Source organism: Nerophis lumbriciformis, linkage group LG33 (genome assembly GCF_033978685.3).
Source record: "Nerophis lumbriciformis linkage group LG33, RoL_Nlum_v2.1, whole genome shotgun sequence".
Taxonomy (NCBI): domain Eukaryota; kingdom Metazoa; phylum Chordata; class Actinopteri; order Syngnathiformes; family Syngnathidae; genus Nerophis; species Nerophis lumbriciformis.
Genome location: NC_084580.2, coordinates 22,716,618 through 22,734,561, shown reverse-complemented (window position 1 = coordinate 22,734,561; position 17,944 = coordinate 22,716,618). Strand labels below are relative to the sequence as shown.

Below are 17,944 nucleotides of genomic sequence, written 5' to 3'. Positions count from 1 at the left end.
CCAAGGTACATGCCTATATCAAAGTACATGTGTGTAACAACAAGGTACATACCTATATCAAAGTACATGTGTGTAACATCAACGTACATGCTTATATTAAAGTACATGTGTGTAACACCAAGGTACATGCCTATATCAAAGTACATGTGTGTAACACCAAGGTACCGTACATGTCTATATCAAAGTACATGTGTGTAACACCAAGGTACATGCCTATATCAAAGTACATGTGTGTAACACCAAGGTACATGCCTATATCAAAGTACATGTGTGTAACAACAAGGTACATGCCTATATCAAAGTACATGTGTGTAACACCAAGGTACATGCCTATATCAAAGTACATGTGTGTAACACCAAGGTACATGCCTATATCAAAGTACATGTGTGTAACACCAAGGTACATGCCTATATCAAAGTACATGTGTGTAACAACAAGGTACATGCCTATATCAAAGTACATGTGTGTAACACCAAGGTACATGCCTATATCAAAGTACATGTGTGTAACACCAAGGTACATGCCTATATCAAAGTACATGTGTGTAACACCAAGGTACATGCCTATATCAAAGTACATGTGTGTAACAACAAGGTACATGCCTATATCAAAGTACTTGTTCACTTTTCTTGGCTTGGACTCCCATTTCCCACGCAGCAAAAGTCCTGGCAGCAAGATCTTTTTTTTATTACCAATTGCTTTGAATCCACAACGACACAAATGGGCTTTCAATGAGTCAACACTCCATCGCATAAAATATTAAAAGTCGACATTCGCTTCCAAATCAACACCACTCGATAATAAGGAAGCCATTTTCTAGGTTTGTTTATCCCTCTCGACCTTTGACCCGTCAATTGAGAGTCTCGCGAGAACGAGACCACTGAATCCTCAACTGGTCCATCCAAAGAAGACGAAGGAGTCAAAAGCAAAATGGCGTTCGACAGAGAAGACCGAAACGTGGCCACTGGCCATTATTGTTTCTCTATTTGTATTTAGTGCATACATGTACGCATATATGTCGTGTAGTAGATGAAACATTGTTAGTCATTGTTTGTATCCGGATACATTAGTCTGAGCGCACTTTATCAAGTCTTGTGCTAGTTAGCTTAGCTTGCTAGTTAGCTTAGCTTGTTAGCTGCTAACAAAGAGACGCGGACGTTATCAACACATCGCTAAGTAGAGATCAAATGTGAGTGTAAAGTGTTGTGATTGTGGGAAAATGTGCGAAAGAACGATAGCAAAGTACGAGGAGGAACTTTGTCCAACAAAAGAGGAGAAGGAGCGACAACATCAACTACTGGACGCTGTTTTCAAGAAACATCAAGTTGTGTTACACAGAACAGGTTTGTTGACTTCTTACTCTCACATCTTTACTAACTTTATATTTCATTAGTAACACTTTTCTTCAATAGGAAGATGCTTTGTCTTGTGGGGATGATGCAATGCTTTCATTGAGATTCTTCATGAAAACGAGACAGTTTGAGGTTGATGTTCCTCTCAGTTTGTAACAATGTGTGATTGATTGATTGAAGGACTTATGAGAAGTTTGCATAGGAAAGGGTACACTTTCATCACGGTACACATTCACTGCTACAAGAAAGCCTGACATGGTTTCACTTGAAATATTTGTTTAACTCACACAGAACACACTACTATGTCGAAAGTAGACAAAAATACTAAAAACATATATAAGTTGCACTGGAGCCCGGCCAAACTATGAAAAAAACTGCGACTTATAGTCCGAAAAATACGGTACCTAGACGCATTAGAACTTTGAATATGACCAATGTATGATCCTGTAACTACTTGGTATCTGATTGATACCCACATTTGTGGTATCATCCAAAACTAATGTAAAGTCTCAAACAACAGAAGAATAAGTGATTACCGGTATTACATTTTAACAGAAGTGTAGCTAGAACATTTTAAAACAGTAAATAAGCAGATATTAACAGTAAATGAACAAGTAGATGAATAATACATTTTCTACCACCTTTCCTTAATAATTTTGACAAAATAATAGAATATAAATGACACAATATGTTACTGCATATGTCAGCAGACTAAATTAGGAGCCTTTGTTTGTATACTTACTACTAAAAGACAAGTTGTCTAGTATTTTGACTATTTTATTTAAGGACAAACTTGCTGTAAGAAACTTATGTTTAATGTACCCTAAGATTTTTTGTTAAAATAAAGCCAATAATGCAATTTTTTGTGGTCCCTTTTATTTAGAAAAGTATCGAAGTACATTTTGTTTCAGGTCCCGGTACCATAATATTGGTATCGGGACAACACTAGTAAGAACATAATTCGTCGGTTGATTCTTTGACTAACTTAGTAGTCATTTTTTAACTTGAGAGATTAGTCTATACGATGCAGCCAAAATAGGTAATTTCATTTTTGTTTGTTATAATATTGTCACCCACTTTGACTGTGAAGTTATTTACTTTTCTGAGGTTAAGAATTGACCCAAAACCGGTGTACTTGCAAGTACCGGGGCGAGTGTTAGTTTGCCAGTTTGTCATTGAAAGCCTTGCTAGTCTAGGTCTTGAGGATTGTAGTTTTGTTTGTTTTGTGGCCGTCAGCCTCAGTTCTATGTTCTTTACGGGTCCAGAAAATCCTGGAATGATCACTTAAGCCGCATACAGTAGTTCCACTTGTGGTGATCTTAGACTGGTCAGAAGTAACAACGAGGTCTATGAAGGTTTAAAAGGACTCACTCACCCTGGTAGTTTGCTTAATGAACTAAGTGAGGCAATGTTGGCACAGCTTAGTGAAGGTTTTAAAAAATGGATGCATCCTTTCAGGACATATCTGTGTTCCAGTCCCCAAGAAGATGTAAACCTGTATCAACATGTTTATACAAAACTCACACAGTCACTAAATACATTTTATACTGTAATCAAACCTAATTAAAGTTATAATTTCACTTCCTGATTCTGACCTACATGCGTCAATAAGTGAAAGTAAACATTTATTTTCAATAACCAAAGTAATCAACACTTGATTTATTAAAAGAACATAAAGGTGACTGACTTTCCTTCAGCGTGTCATAGATGGTCTCCAATTCCTAGAGAGGAATTGTTGATGAAGATACACCATAAAACAGCACATAGTAAAACATGTTTTGGTAAAAGTTCCTTTTTGCCCAGCCAACAAAATGACCACAAAAAAGTATTTTGCATGATGACAAAAACATACCATGAATGTTTTTTTAAGTGATTTTGGAATTAAGATTTTTTTAATTTCCATTGTATTGAAGTTATGGTAATGACTATGTCATTACAAGATCGTGGTTCACTTTAGAGATAAAGTTTAGGTGTCATAGACCGTATACAGAATAAAATATTTACACACTTTACATCAGTGAGTGTTAAGTTAAGAATGCCTCAATCAATGCTGCCTCGTACTTGTAAAAACTTTTCAAATTGCCTCCCATCAAATTTCTAAGTCTGTTTTTGTACTCACTGTCAGAACATTTTTATTTAAATTATCAAAAAACTTTCCCTTCTGAGTTCCCATTGAACAGACAAGAAGCTGTCTTTGTTGCACCAAGCCAAACGCTTGGAAGATTCCGCTGTGTACGGTGGAATGAGACGAGAGGGGTTATCCATTGTCCTCGAAAACCTGCTCAAGCTGAATCCAGGACAAGCCCAATCCCGAGGCATCTTCTTCTTTTGTCTTCAATGTGACCGAAAACAATGACTGTTTACATACTCCCCATTCCTATTGAGACATGTGTTGTTGCGTAAACATTGAACATCTAAATAAAAGAGAAGACGAAAACCTTTTTCATCAGAGCGTGGTTGACACTGTAGAGGTTACAGTGTCGACACGTTATCTCCTCAATTGAGTCCAAATTTAATTCTGTCTCTGTTTGATTCCTTGCCTTTTTGTCTTGTTTAATAGATGTCATCAGTGTTTGAACCTGACACTCACTGTACCCTTTTTGAATTAATTTTAGTGGCTGGGACAAGAGGAGGTATTTCCCGCATTTTTATTGGTTGTTTTGCTACACATTCTTAACACAACACACAAAAGAACACAAATAATGTTATGGTGTTAACAGTGTCAGTCCAAAACTATTTCTATTTTCTCTTTATCATATTTACTTATTTACCCAACAGACATCCAGCAGCCCCCTCACATTAAAGAGGAAGAAGAGGATCCACAGCCCCCCCACATGAAAGAGGAAGAGGAGGAAGTGTGGATCACTCAGGAGGGAGAGTGTCTTTTAGGGCAGGAGGAGGATGATCTCAGCAAGTTTCCACTGACTGTTGTCTCTGTGAAAACTGAAGAGCATGAAGACAAACTACCTGAGTCCTCACAGCTTCATCACAGTCCAAGTAAGCACATATCATTTTATTCTCAGGGCATTCAATCCATCACAACTGGACTGTTCACTTTGTCTTATTATTATTATTATTATTATTATTATAATTTTTATTTATTTTTTTATTTTTTTGTCCAGTCCAGCTTCTCAGGCAAATCATATAGTAGATGTAGATGCCCAAATCAGCTGTTCAGATTTACTTTACAAAAGAGAAGTGTAAGATACTTCTCTTGTTGCCTTATTTGTATTTGACTTTATTAAATGTATTTATATTATCATTTGGTGCAGCCGGGCCGGAGCAGGAGGGGATAGAAAGAGAAAAAAAAGAAGACAGAGTGGGAAATTGTGGGGACAAGAGGGGGATTAGACAGAGAGACAAAAACAACAACAGCAAACACAACAATAACAACAACAACAACAATAGAGCAACATCAGCAAATACGACATGTACAAATGTGATGGTATAAGTGATAGCAAAGAAGCAGTTAGTGAAATAAATAATAATATAGAAATGACAATGAACATTATTACACTACAATTGGAGCAATACAAATACCAATAGAAACAGCGCTATTGATAATGAACAATACCAATAATTTACCTCTATTATCAACAATACAGTTGTTCAAATGCAACAATACATATACGTAATGATAACTAGAGATACAATAGAATGCAGAAAAATGGAGGGGAAGGAAGAGAAGCAACCTATATTAACCTTGTAGATTGTTATAGTAACAATAGGTTAAGGTTTGTCAGTGTGCCATGTGTTACCCAGTTTCCCACTTGGGTAACAACGTTAATATAAGGCAATAAGATGGGTCAGCTGCAGGGGGTGGCAGGGAGACGTCCCTGCCACCGCTCCGCCACCAGGAGGCGTTCCGGGGTTAAAGAGAGCGAAACTCCAATGAGCGGTGGTCCCCGGCTGATGACCCTGCAGCTGACTCAAGGCGCTGTAGGAGGCGTGTCAGGCATACTTGCCCAGCAGAAACAACACCATATCTGTACAATCAATTTGATGAAACGTGATTATGTGCATGAGTGTATGTATGTATATGTACTTGTATATGTACAGAATGTGTATATGTGTTTGTACAGTGAATGTATGTGTACAGTATGTGTATATGTATGTTTGTACCGTGAATGTATATGTACAGAATGTGTATATGTATGTTTGTACCGTGAATGTGCGTGTGGATGTACGAACTTTGAGTATGTAGGTATGTACTGTATTTGTGTATGTACAAACCCCGTTTCCATATGAGTTGGGAAATTGTGTTAGATGTAAATATAAACGGAATACAATGATTTGCAAATCATTTTCAACCCATATTCAGTTGAATATGCTACAAAGACAACATATTTGATGTTCAAACTGATAAACTTTTTTTTTTGCAAATAATCATTAACCTTAGAATTTGATGCCAGCAACACGTGACAATGAAGTTGGGAAAGGTGGCAATAAATACTGATAAAGTTGAGGAATGCTCATCAAACACTTATTTGGAACATCCCACAGGTGAACAGGCTAATTGGGAACAGGTGGGTGCCATGATTGGGTATAAAAGTAGATTCCATGAAATGCTCAGTCATTCACAAACAAGGATGGGGCGAGGGTCACCACTTTGTCAACAAATGCGTGAGCAAATTGTTGAACAGTTTAAGAAAAACCTTTCTCAACCAGCTATTGCAAGGAATTTAGGGATTTCACCATCTACGGTCCATAATATCATCAAAGGGTTCAGAGAATCTAGAGAAATCACTGCACGTAAGCAGCTAAGCCCGTGACCTTCGATCCCTCAGGATGTACTGCATCAACAAGCGACATCAGTGTGTAAAGGATATCACCACATAGGCTCAAGAACACTTCAGAAACCCACTGTCAGTAACTGCAGTTGGTCGCTACATCTGTAAGTGCAAGTTAAAACTCTCCTATGCAAGGCGAAAACCGTTTATCAACAACACCCAGAAACGCCATCGGCTTCACTGGGCCTGAGCTCATCTAAGATGGACTGATACAAAATGAAAAAGTGTTCTGTGGTCTGACAAGTCCACATTTCAAATTGTTTTTGGAAACTGTGGATGTCGTGTCCTCCGGACCAAAGAGGAAAAGAACCATCCGGATTGTTATAGGCGCAAAGTTGACAAGCCAGCATCTGTGATGGTATGGGGGTGTATTAGTGCCCAAGACATGGGTAACTTACACATCTGCGAAGGTGCCATTAATGCTGAAAGGTACATACAGGTTTTGGAGTAACATATGTTGCCACCCAAGCAACGTTACCATGGACGCCCCTGCTTATTTCAGCAAGACAATGCCAAGCCACGTGTTACATCAACGTGGCTTCATAGTAAAAGAGTGCGGGTACTAGACTGGCCTGCCTGTAGTCCAGACCTGTCTCCCATTGAAAATGTGTGGTGCATTATGAAGCCTAAAATACCACAACGGAGACCCCCGGACTGCTGAACAACTTAAGCTGTACATCAAGCAAGAATGGGAAAGAATTCCACCTGAGAAGCTTAAAAAATGTGTCTCATCAGTTCCCAAACGTTTACTGAGTGTTGTTAAAAAGAAAGGCCATGTAACACAGTGGTGAACATGCCCTTTCCCAACTACTTTGGCACGTGTTGCATCCATGAAATTCTAAGTTAATTGTTATTTGCAAAAAAAAAAAAGTTTATGAGTTTGAACATCAAATATCTTGTCTTTGTAGTGCATTCAATTGAATATGGGTTGCAAGGGATTTGCAAATCATTGTATTCCGATTATATTTACATCTAACACAATTTCCCAACTCATATGGAAACAGGGTTTGTATGTGGGAGCATAGGTACCTATGTATGTATGTATGTATGAATAACGGTGTGTATGTGAGTATATGCGTATTTGTATGTACAATATATTTGGCTCCCCGTGTGTGTGGGAGCCAGAGTACGGCCCCAGCCCCCCAGAGAGCCCAACCTACAAACAGCAGGTGTGGCGCCCAGGGAACAAGGGACCACTAGCCCCACGCAGCCAGGCCGGCCAGCGACAGGAACCCCAGAGTCATGCCCACCGTGCCGCCCGGAAGAGCCAGCAGCAGGCCGCAGACAGACGCGCCCGACAGAGGACAGGGCACGAGAGAAGCAGGGGACAGCCAGACCTCAAGCCAGCGAGAGACCACACCCCACACGGGCAGAAAGGCTGGACACCCCGCCCGGGGGCCCAGAGACTCCCCGCTACCGGATGAGAAGACCGCACCCGCCCCACCGGGCACCGGGCCCCCACTAGACCACCCCCGGAGAGCACGGCGCAGCCGATCCCCGGCCACCCCACCCAAGTCGGCCGCCGCAGGACCGCCCAGCACGGGGCCACAGGAACAAACCACCCCACCCACAGGGACCTCAACGATGGAAATGGAACAACCAGCCACCGGAAAAGTAAAAAAAAAATAAAAATAAAAATATATATATATATATATATATATTAATAAATGAATAAATAAATAAATAATAATAAGTACATATATATATATATATATATATATATATATATATATATATATATATATATATATATATATATATATATTTATTAAAAATAATTAAAAGAAGATCACAGACATGCTGAAACACAAGGTCACTACCCCAGCAGTTGGCCGACTTGCAGCACCTCGGAATACCTTGCAGCACCAAGCTACCACAGTGGATGCGTGGACTAGACCCAGCAGGCTCCAACCAAGACGGGCACCCAGAAGGGATGGACGGTGGGACCCAGAAGCTCCAGACACACAGTCCGGATGCAGTAGCCTGAGGCGCCGACCCCCAGAGCGTACCCCCAGAAATATATATATATATATTTACATACACACATTATGCAGTCGTGCTCATAAGTTTAATACCCTGGGAGGATTTATGATTTCTTGGCCATTCTTCAGAGAATATGAATGATAACACAAAAACCTTTCTTCCACTCATGCTTAATGGTTGTGTGAAGCTATGTATTGGCAAACAACTGTGTTTACTCTTTTTAAATCAAAATGACAAAAGAAAGTACCCAAATGACCCTGATCAAAAGTTTACATACCCCAGTGACTTTGATCTCATAACATGCACAAAAGTTGACACAAACAGGTTTGAATGGCTAATCAAGGTTCCAATCCTCACCTGTGACATGTTTGTTTGTAATTAATGTGTGTGTATAAAAGATCAGTGAGTTTCTGGGCTTCTGACAGACCATTGCATCTTTCATCCAGTGCTGCACAGATGTTTCTGGATTCTGAGTCATGGGGAAGGCAAAAATAATTGTCAAAGGATCTGCAAGAAAAGGTAATTGAACTGCATAAAACAGGAAAGGGGTATAAAAAGATATCCAAGGAATTGAGAATGCCAATCAGCAGTGTTCAAACGCTGATTAAGAAGTGGAAAATAAGGGATTCAGGTAGACCAGCAAAGATTTCAGCCACATCTGCCAGGAAAATTGTTTGAGATACAAAGACAAATCCACAAATAACTTCAGCTGAAATACAGGTCTCTCTGAAAAATTGTGGTGTGGCTGTTTCAAGATGCACAATAAGGAGGCACTTGAAGAAAAATGGGCTGCATGGTCGAGTCGCCAGAAGAAAGCCATTTCTGCGCAAATGTCACAAAGTATCCCGCTTACATTACGCCAAACAGCACAGAGACAAGCCTCCAAACTTCTGGAAGTAATTTGGAGTGATGGCTTTCTTCTATTGCACTCCAAAAAAATATTTTAGAATGTTAAAATTTAAAATAAAATGCATTAAACACATTGGGCTTTTCTTGTTACACTCAAAGAACAATGTTCCATTTTCCATATTACATATAGTCTGGTTGGAATACAATAAACAGCTTTATTGACATTATATTTAATGCTTCAGGATTCATGGTTGGCTGTGCTTGCCTTAATCCAGTGTTAAAAGTGTTTGCAAAATACTTCTCTACAGTTTAGCCAGGATATTGTTTTATTGTTAATCCCACCGTGAATATTAAATTACCACAATTTGTTTGTCCGGTATCATAGCTACCTACATGTATGATGTTTGCATTGGAAAAAAAAAGGTGTGAAAATCAGTTTAGTATTTAGAAAATGATATGATAGATTAAATGCACAAACACTTCATTGCGCCTGTCAGCAAGTGGAGATGTTGACCTGTTCAAGATGGCGGCCCCACAGCTTGTCAGTGCCAATAGGGTTAGGCAGTAGCGCTCTATTCATTAATGATGTCTAGGATTAAAGGCTTGTGCAGTGTGCATCACTTGAAAGACAGAGAGGGGAAAATAACATACTTGCCAACCCTCCCGGATTTTCCGGGAGACTCCCGAAATTCAGCGCCTCTCCCGAAAACCTCCCGGGATAAATTTTCTCCCGAAAATCTCCCGAAATTCAGGCAGAGCTGGAGGCCACGCCCCCTCCAGCTCCATGCGGACCTGAGTGACGTGTCGACAGCCTGTTCACACGTCCGCTTTCCCACAATATAAGCAGCTAATGATCGAGGGCGAGTTCTTGGTTTCTTATGTGGGTTTATTGTTAGGCAGTTTCATTAACGTCCTCCCAGCGTGGTAACAACACACAACAACAGCAGTCAAGTTTTTGTCTGCCGTAAAGCAGTTTGTCTGCCGTAAAGCAGTTTATCTGCCGTAAACAGCAATGTTGTGACACTTTTAAACAGGACAATACTGCCATCTACTGTACATGCATATGTGACCCACCCATAATGTGTCACATTTTTGTGTTGATTTATTTATTTTATTTTGTGGTTTGAATTCGTTTTTGGAGCTGTCATTACACATTTATCAGTATTCACATTGGTCAATAGGGGACAGTAGGGCGTTTCTTCCCAATTGAATGCTATCACCTGCACACCAGAAGTGTCTTGTCATTCTGATGAGCGCGACCAGTCTGTGAACAATTGAAACGTCCTGTGCGCTTTTTCCTCCTGTGTAACAGGTTAGTTTTGGTGAATCAACTCACTGAATAATATCCATGTGATCTTTATAAGTTTAAGTACACATTCTGATGGTGGAGCCTAACTCTAAAGTGTTTGTGGGTTGTAGTTTGTATTTGTGAATGAATCCAGTGCACAGCTGCAGTAATCAATACAAAAAGGCGACGTGAGTACGCAATGTTTATATAGGAACTTCTGATCCTAATTCAGACTCCCAAATTAGAGCTCCCGTTTTCTTATTGATTTTATAATGTTTATTTGTATAATGTGTGTGTTCTGAAATAGTGACAGAGAATAGAACAAGGATGGACAATTCAACCCTTAACTCAACAATGAGTAGATGAGTGTTATGTGTGTGTATATGTGTAAATAAATGAAATTCTGAGTATTTCTTTTATTTATTTATATACATACACACACATATATATATATATATATATATATATATATATATATATATATATATATATATATATATATATATATATATATCTTAACCACGCCCCCACCCCCCACCCCCACCTCCCGAAATCGGAGGTCTCAAGGTTGGCAAGTATGAAAATAAGTTACTGAATATAAGCAAAACCAGAAAAATAACTTTCAAAATAAGAGTTGGGTAAAAGACTAAACACACCTTAAGCCATCGCAGTCCACACAAAATGACTTGGCTGGCCACATTTGTCCCCCTGGCCTTGAGTTAGAACTTAGTCTTATCTTGTTTTGCTACTTTACAACTTGAGCTAAATTAGCGGTTATCATCACTTCCTGTCTCCTCCATGTGTAGCTTTAGCATACTTAGCTGTTCCTTCTTGTACTAATCCGTGCATTTGCAAAGTAAGGGCAAAGTTGCTTTTAATGTCATCCAGTATTAGTTGTTACAGTGTAAGTACATGAATATAATGCATGTGACATACTCCGCTGCAGTCGATGGCAGTATGCACCTTTCATGTCATTGCTGCAAGCTGCCCTTAAACTAAAGGACAAATTGGTCAAAGGTTCTTTGATATCAAAGAGCTGCTACTTCAAATAGCAGGATCTTTTAAAGACGGATCGTTCGCGAACCACCCATCACCAGGTGTTGGCAGGAAATGGTAACAACGTCTTCATCTCTGCCCTGCTGACCTGTCTCCGCTCTAGATGATCTCCTGCTGGCCCCACTATGGACTGGACTCTCACTATTATGTTAGATCCACTATGGACTGGACTCTCACTATTATGCTGGATCCACTATGGACTGGACTCTCACTATTATGTTAGATCCACTATGGACTGGACTCTCACTATTATGTTAGATCCACTATGGACTGGACTCTCACTATTATGCTAGATCCACTATGGACTGGACTCTCACTATTATGTTAGATCCACTATGGACTGGACTGTCACTATTATGTTAGATCCACTATGGACTGGACTCTCGCAATATTAACTAGATCCACTATGGACTGGACTCTCACTATTATGTTAGATCCACTATGGACTGGACTCTCACTATTACGTTAGAGCCACTATGGACTGGACTCTCACACTATTAACTAGATCCACTATGGACTGGACTCTCACACTATTATGTTAGATCCACTATGGACTGCACTCTCACACTATTATGTTAGATCCACTATGGACTGGACTCTCACACTATTAACTAGATCCACTATGGACTGGACTCTCACTATTATGTTAGATCCACTATGGACTCTACTAGGGCTATATAAGTAAACATTGATTGATTGATTGATAAAATGAGTGATTGATCTATTTTCTATGCATGAATTTAGATGTAGAAACAAGTTGCAAGATTAGAATGTATGAATGGCTTTGATGTGTATATCTGGAGCTTTGTTTGAAATGAAAAAGTATATTTTGCTCAGTAAAAATATTCTATTAACATGACATGAGGGAAGAAGTTTCTACTTTAACTCAGTTACATACTACATGACTTCTTCACTACTCAGTGGCCTAGTGGTTAGAGTGTCCGCCCTGAGATCAGTAGGCCGTGAGTTCAAACCCCGGCCGAGTCATACCAAAGACTATAAAAATGGAAGTCATTACCTCATCAAGGGTTGGAATTGGGGGTTAAATCACCAAAAAGGATTTCCGGGTGCGGCCACCTCTGCTGCTCACTGCTCCCCTCACCTACATCTTCCTGCGAAAAGCAGATACGAGAAAAAAAATCTAACAATGAAACAGAATAGATCCCTAAAGATTTGTTGAGTAATATCAAGGACTATCCGTCGGTGGCGTTCCCAGACATGTGGAACTATCTTGAGTTCCAGACGTCATTCTACACCACAAAGGAGATGAAAGCTTAAAAAGGCATGGATGGCTACAATTTATTTGTGTGTGGCTGGGTCAAGTAAAATAGTATCAAGACTCTCGCTGATAAATCGTGCGTGGTTTTTGTTCGGGTAAGGTCGGATTTTATCATTCAACTTTGCGTCTTGCGAGGACGCGTCCATGTAAACAAACAAGGACTAGGACCCCACATCAATTAATCAATCAATCTTTATTTATATAGCCCTAAATCACAAGTGTCTCAAAGGGCTGCACAAGCCACAACGACATCCTCGGTACAAAGCCCACATACGGGCAAGGGAAAACTCACCCCAGTGGGACGTCGATGTGAATGACTATGAGAAACCTTGGAGAGGACCGCATATGTGGGTAACCCCCCCCCCCTCTAGGGGAGACCGAAAGCAATGGATGTCGAGTGGGTCTGACATAATATTGTGAGAGTCCAGTCCATAGTGGATCCAACATAATAGTAAGAGTCCAGTCCATAGTGGGGCCAGCAGGACACATCTGCCACCCGTGACTGCATATCCATTTAACTATCTAACTATTATTCAATCATCACCATATTTGATTTTTGTCCTGTTGTTGGTTAATAAAAATCCACAACCATAAAAGACTTCCAGTAAGATGTGTAATAAGAGCTATAAATGATGTAGATATTATAGTTTGTATGCATATATTTTATGAGGCCAACCTCACATAATGTGGATGGTTGGCATAAGAGCTGCAAAGTAAAATACAGTAACACCTCATTTGTGTTCTATGTTCTGCAGACGTCCAGCGGGTGTCAGCGGGGAGTCATGAAGAGGAGTGGCACACCAGTGTGGGACAGAAGGAGCTACAGGCCCCCTCCCACATTAAAGAGGAGCAGCTTCATGATGAAGATGAAGCTCAGTCCTTACAGCTTCATCACAGTCAAAGTGAGGAGAACAGAGGGGCGGAGCTTGTAAGTCAACACATCACAGAAGCTGATGGAGAGCATTGTGAAGATATAAAGTCAGAACCAGACAGCGTATTTGCTCCACTGTCAGACATGGACCACATGATGTCAGACTCTTCTGATCACAGTGACCACATCCAAAAACCATTGAAGAGTAAAAATGACTCCAAAGGTGATACGAGACATCACACTAACAACAAACACTTTGACTGCTCTGAATGTGAGAAATCATTTAGAAACAAGAGTCATTTTACAAGTCACATGAGAACACATACTGGAGAGAAACCTTTTACTTGCTCTGTTTGTGAAAAGAGTTTCTCCACAAAGCAAGTCATGACCACACACATGAGAACACACACTGGAGAGAAACCTTTTACTTGCACAGCTTGTGCTAAAAGATTCAACACTAAGAATAAAATGATATTACACATGAGAACACATACCGGTGAGAAACCTTTTACTTGCTCTGTTTGTAAAAAAAGTTTCTCCAAAATGCTTAACATGACCAGACACATGAGAACACACACTGGAGAGAAACCTTTTACTTGCTCAGCTTGTGCTAAAACATTCAAAACTAAGAATGAAATTACATTACACATGAGAACACATACTGGAGAGAAACCTTTTACGTGCTCTGTTTGTAAAAAATAGTTTCTCCTTAAAGCTTAACTTGACCACACACATGAGAATACATACTGGAGAGAAACCTTTTACTTGCTCTGTTTGTAAGAAAAGTTTCTCCACAAAGCTTAACATGACCAGACACATGAGAACACACACTGGAGAGAAACCTTTTACTTGCTCTGTTTGTATGAAGAGTTTCTCCAGTCAACGATACATAACCACACACATGAGAACACACACTGGAGAGAAACCTTTTTCTTGCTCAGCTTGTGCTCAAAGATTCAACACTAAGTATGAAATTATATTACACATGAGAACACACACTGGAGAGAAACCTTTTACTTGCCCTGTTTGTAAGAAGAGTTTCTCCAGAAAACAATACATGACCATACACATGAGAACACACACTAGAGAGTAACCGTTTAGTTGCACTGTGTGTGATAAGATGTTCACGTTTAAGTATCAGGTCAGTGAACATAAGTGTGTAACAGTCATGGAAGCTGCAGGGATGTAAAAACACTTAAACAGTGATTGTGCTAAATGGATGCATCATGGATGTTAACTACTGTAAAACAAACGAAGAATAATAATGCTGAAGTTAGCAACACATCACTGAACTTTAGAGCCATCGTGAGTGGAGTTGCTTGTTTTTATTGCTGCATTTGTACTTATTTCACCTCACATCTTCACTTTTAATCCTAAAGTCTTCTTCAAATATGTTATTGTAGGCTTCTAAGATTTATGTTTCTGGTGTGTGTGTGTAGTCTGTGGAAAGAGTTGTTGTCTCTTGTGGATCCATTTGTTCACTTGCACAGATACATCATCATCATCATCATCATCATCATCATCATCATCATCATCATCATCATCAGACATTACCGGTCCACTACTGGAGGAAACCTTAGCATTAATGTTTTAATATAAGTGTGACCTCATTATTCCTTGATAATAAGACTAAAAATACAGATTTAAGCACTGTATTAGAGTGCCTCTTGTAGTACTCCAACTCGCCACACAGAGGTGGGGGCAATCGTGAGCTAGCAGATGCATGTTGCTATCATGTTTTATCAACGAGGAAGACAGCATTTGTGTTTACTTTTTTGTGTGATTCAAGTTTTATTGCTCTGCTGAATAAATTGGCTGTCAATATGGAGGATTATTTATAAATTTAAGATCAAATAATTTCCTTAACTACGAGCAAAATGACACCACTAAAAGTGAACTAGCAGCAGGACCAAGTAAATATTGTATTCATTCAAGGTGTCAAAAAAAATCTGATCCAACTTTTCCAGCCAAACTCCCTCCACTTGGTGAGCTGGTACAAGTCCATTGATATTTCCATTTTATTGTCCATTCTTCCTCCGATATAGTTATCCCTCCTTCCTTCTCCCATTTTTTTTTAATATATGAAGTTGAGTATGATTTCTTATGCAAGCATGAAACACTTCTTTCAATGTTTTCTGAATTCTAGACTTTTGTAAACAGTTCAATTAAACATATGCTTGTCTTTTTTTTAATTTTCACCTTCATATTACCAAAATGCCGCAACTGCCAATATTGATAGAAGTCTTGTTTTTTTTAATAAATGTATCCTTTTAATAGTTTCAAAACTGAGCATTCTTTAATCTTTCATTACACTACAAGAAGCTGAATTGGTTTTGGTTAGTCTCTATTGGTAGGGTTTGAAATAGGTACAGCAGTCTTGGACGTGCATTCATTTTAATAGAATCAATTAGACAGCTAAGGCTAAAAAAAGTAAGTAAGTTCCATCGTGCTATGTCATCTTTTATTTTTTTATGTATGGGTAGATAATTGTATTCTGATAATTTTGTAATATATTTTTATAAAATGATGCCCAGGTATTTAAAAGACATATCAGGGGGTAACTGCTTCTGATTTCCCCTGGTGGGTTATAATGATATGAGAGTAGCTGCGTTTTACCTATATTGATTTTAAATCCTGATAATTGACCATACTGTTCAAATGATTGCATTAATTTAAAGGGGAACATTATCACAATTTCAGAATTGTTAAAACCATTAAAAATCAGTTCCCAGTGGCTTGTTATATTTTTCGAAGTTTTTTTCAAAATTTTACCCATCACGCAATATCCCTAAAAAAAAGCTTCAAAGTGCCTGATTTTAACCATCGTTATATACACCCGTCCATTTTCCTGTGACGTCACATAGTGAAGCCAACACAAACAAACATGGCGGAAAGAACAGCAAGCTATAGCGACATTAGCTTGGATTCAGACTCGGATTTCAGCGGCTTAAGCGATTCAACAGATTACGCATGTATTGAAACGGATGGTTGTAGTGTGGAGGCAGGTAGCGTAAACGAATTTGAAGAAGAAACTGAAGCTATTGAGCCATATCGGTTTGAACCGTATGCAAGCGAAACCGACGAAAACGACACGACAGCCAGCGACACGGGAGAAAGCGAGGACGAATTTGGCGATCGCCTTCTAACCAACGATTGGTATGTGTTTGTTTGGCATTAAAGGAAACTAACAACTATGAACTAGGTTTACAGCATATGAAATACATTTGGCAACAACACGCACTTTGAGAGTGCAGACAGCCCAATTTTCATCAATTAATATATTCTGTAGACATACCCTCATGTCAGCAGGCCAGGGAAGCTAGGGTTGATATTCTTCTCTTGATCATCTTCGGGACGGTGTGAGCCAAGACATCCAGGGGGTTTAGCTCGCTCGTCTGCGGGAACAAACTGCCGCCATTGCTTGCCGTGCTACCGAGGGCCTTTGTCCCTGAATTGCTCACACACTCCGGCAGATTCAATGGGGGTCTGGCGGCAGATTTCTTTGACTTTATCGTTGGAAATGCATCTGCTTTGAGTGTCGCAGGATATCCACACATTCTTGCCATCTCTGTTGTAGCATAGCTTTCGTCGGTAAAGTGTGCGGAACAGACGTCCAATTTCTTGCCACTTTTGGATCTTTGGGCCACTGGTGCAACTTGAATCCGTCCCTGTTCAACACGAACAGGGACGGATTACACCCTCCGACAACACACCGACGAGGCATGTTGTCTCCAAGGTACGGAAAACAGTCAAAAAAACGGAAAATAACAGAGCTGATTTGACTCAGTGTTTGAGAAAATGGCAGATTGCTTCCTGATGCGACGTCACATTGTGACGTCATCGCTCCAAGAGCGAATATTAGAAAGGCGTTTAATTCGCCAAAATTCACCCATTTAGAGTTCGGAAATCGGTTAAAAAAATATATCTTTTTTCTGCAACATCACAGTATATATTGACGCTTACATAGGTCTGGTTATAATGTTCCTCTTTAAGAAGAGAGTATGTTGGGTGCCTGAGGTAGACCAGCAGGCCAATTTAAACCCTCTCCCTTTAAAATAATTCCCTTTTTTTTGTCTAATAGACTGAGCTAGTATACTGCAAAGAGTAATGGTGACCATGCACATCCCTGTCTAGAACCCCTTTCTAAGGTAAAACTATTTGATAAGTATCCATTGACTTTAATCCTAGCAGCAGGATTGTTATATAGTGCCTGTATAGTTTTAATGATTATATCCTGGAAGGCACATTTGTATACAACTCTGTCAAGAAAATTCCAATTGACCGAATCAAAGGCCTTTTCAGCATCCACCCTTATAATAATTGCTTCAATGTTTGTTCTTTGTATATGATCCATAATATGTAGTGTCTTTCTTATATTGTCTTGTGTTTGGCGTTGATGTATAAAACCTGTTTGATCATTATGTATCAATATAGATAAGACTTCTTCTAATCAATTGGCCATGATGGAAGTAAAT

At 39.5% G+C, this 17,944-nt stretch overlaps 1 protein-coding gene and 1 pseudogene across 1 annotated transcript in view; both read left to right on the top strand.

Moving 5' to 3' along the window:
* The window catches only part of LOC133575767 (major histocompatibility complex class I-related gene protein-like), a 55,221-nt gene that overhangs the window by 13,878 nt on the left and 23,399 nt on the right, over window positions 1-17,944 (top strand). The window lies entirely within an intron of this gene.
* LOC140676644 (uncharacterized) lies at window positions 943-15,847 on the top strand (annotated as a pseudogene).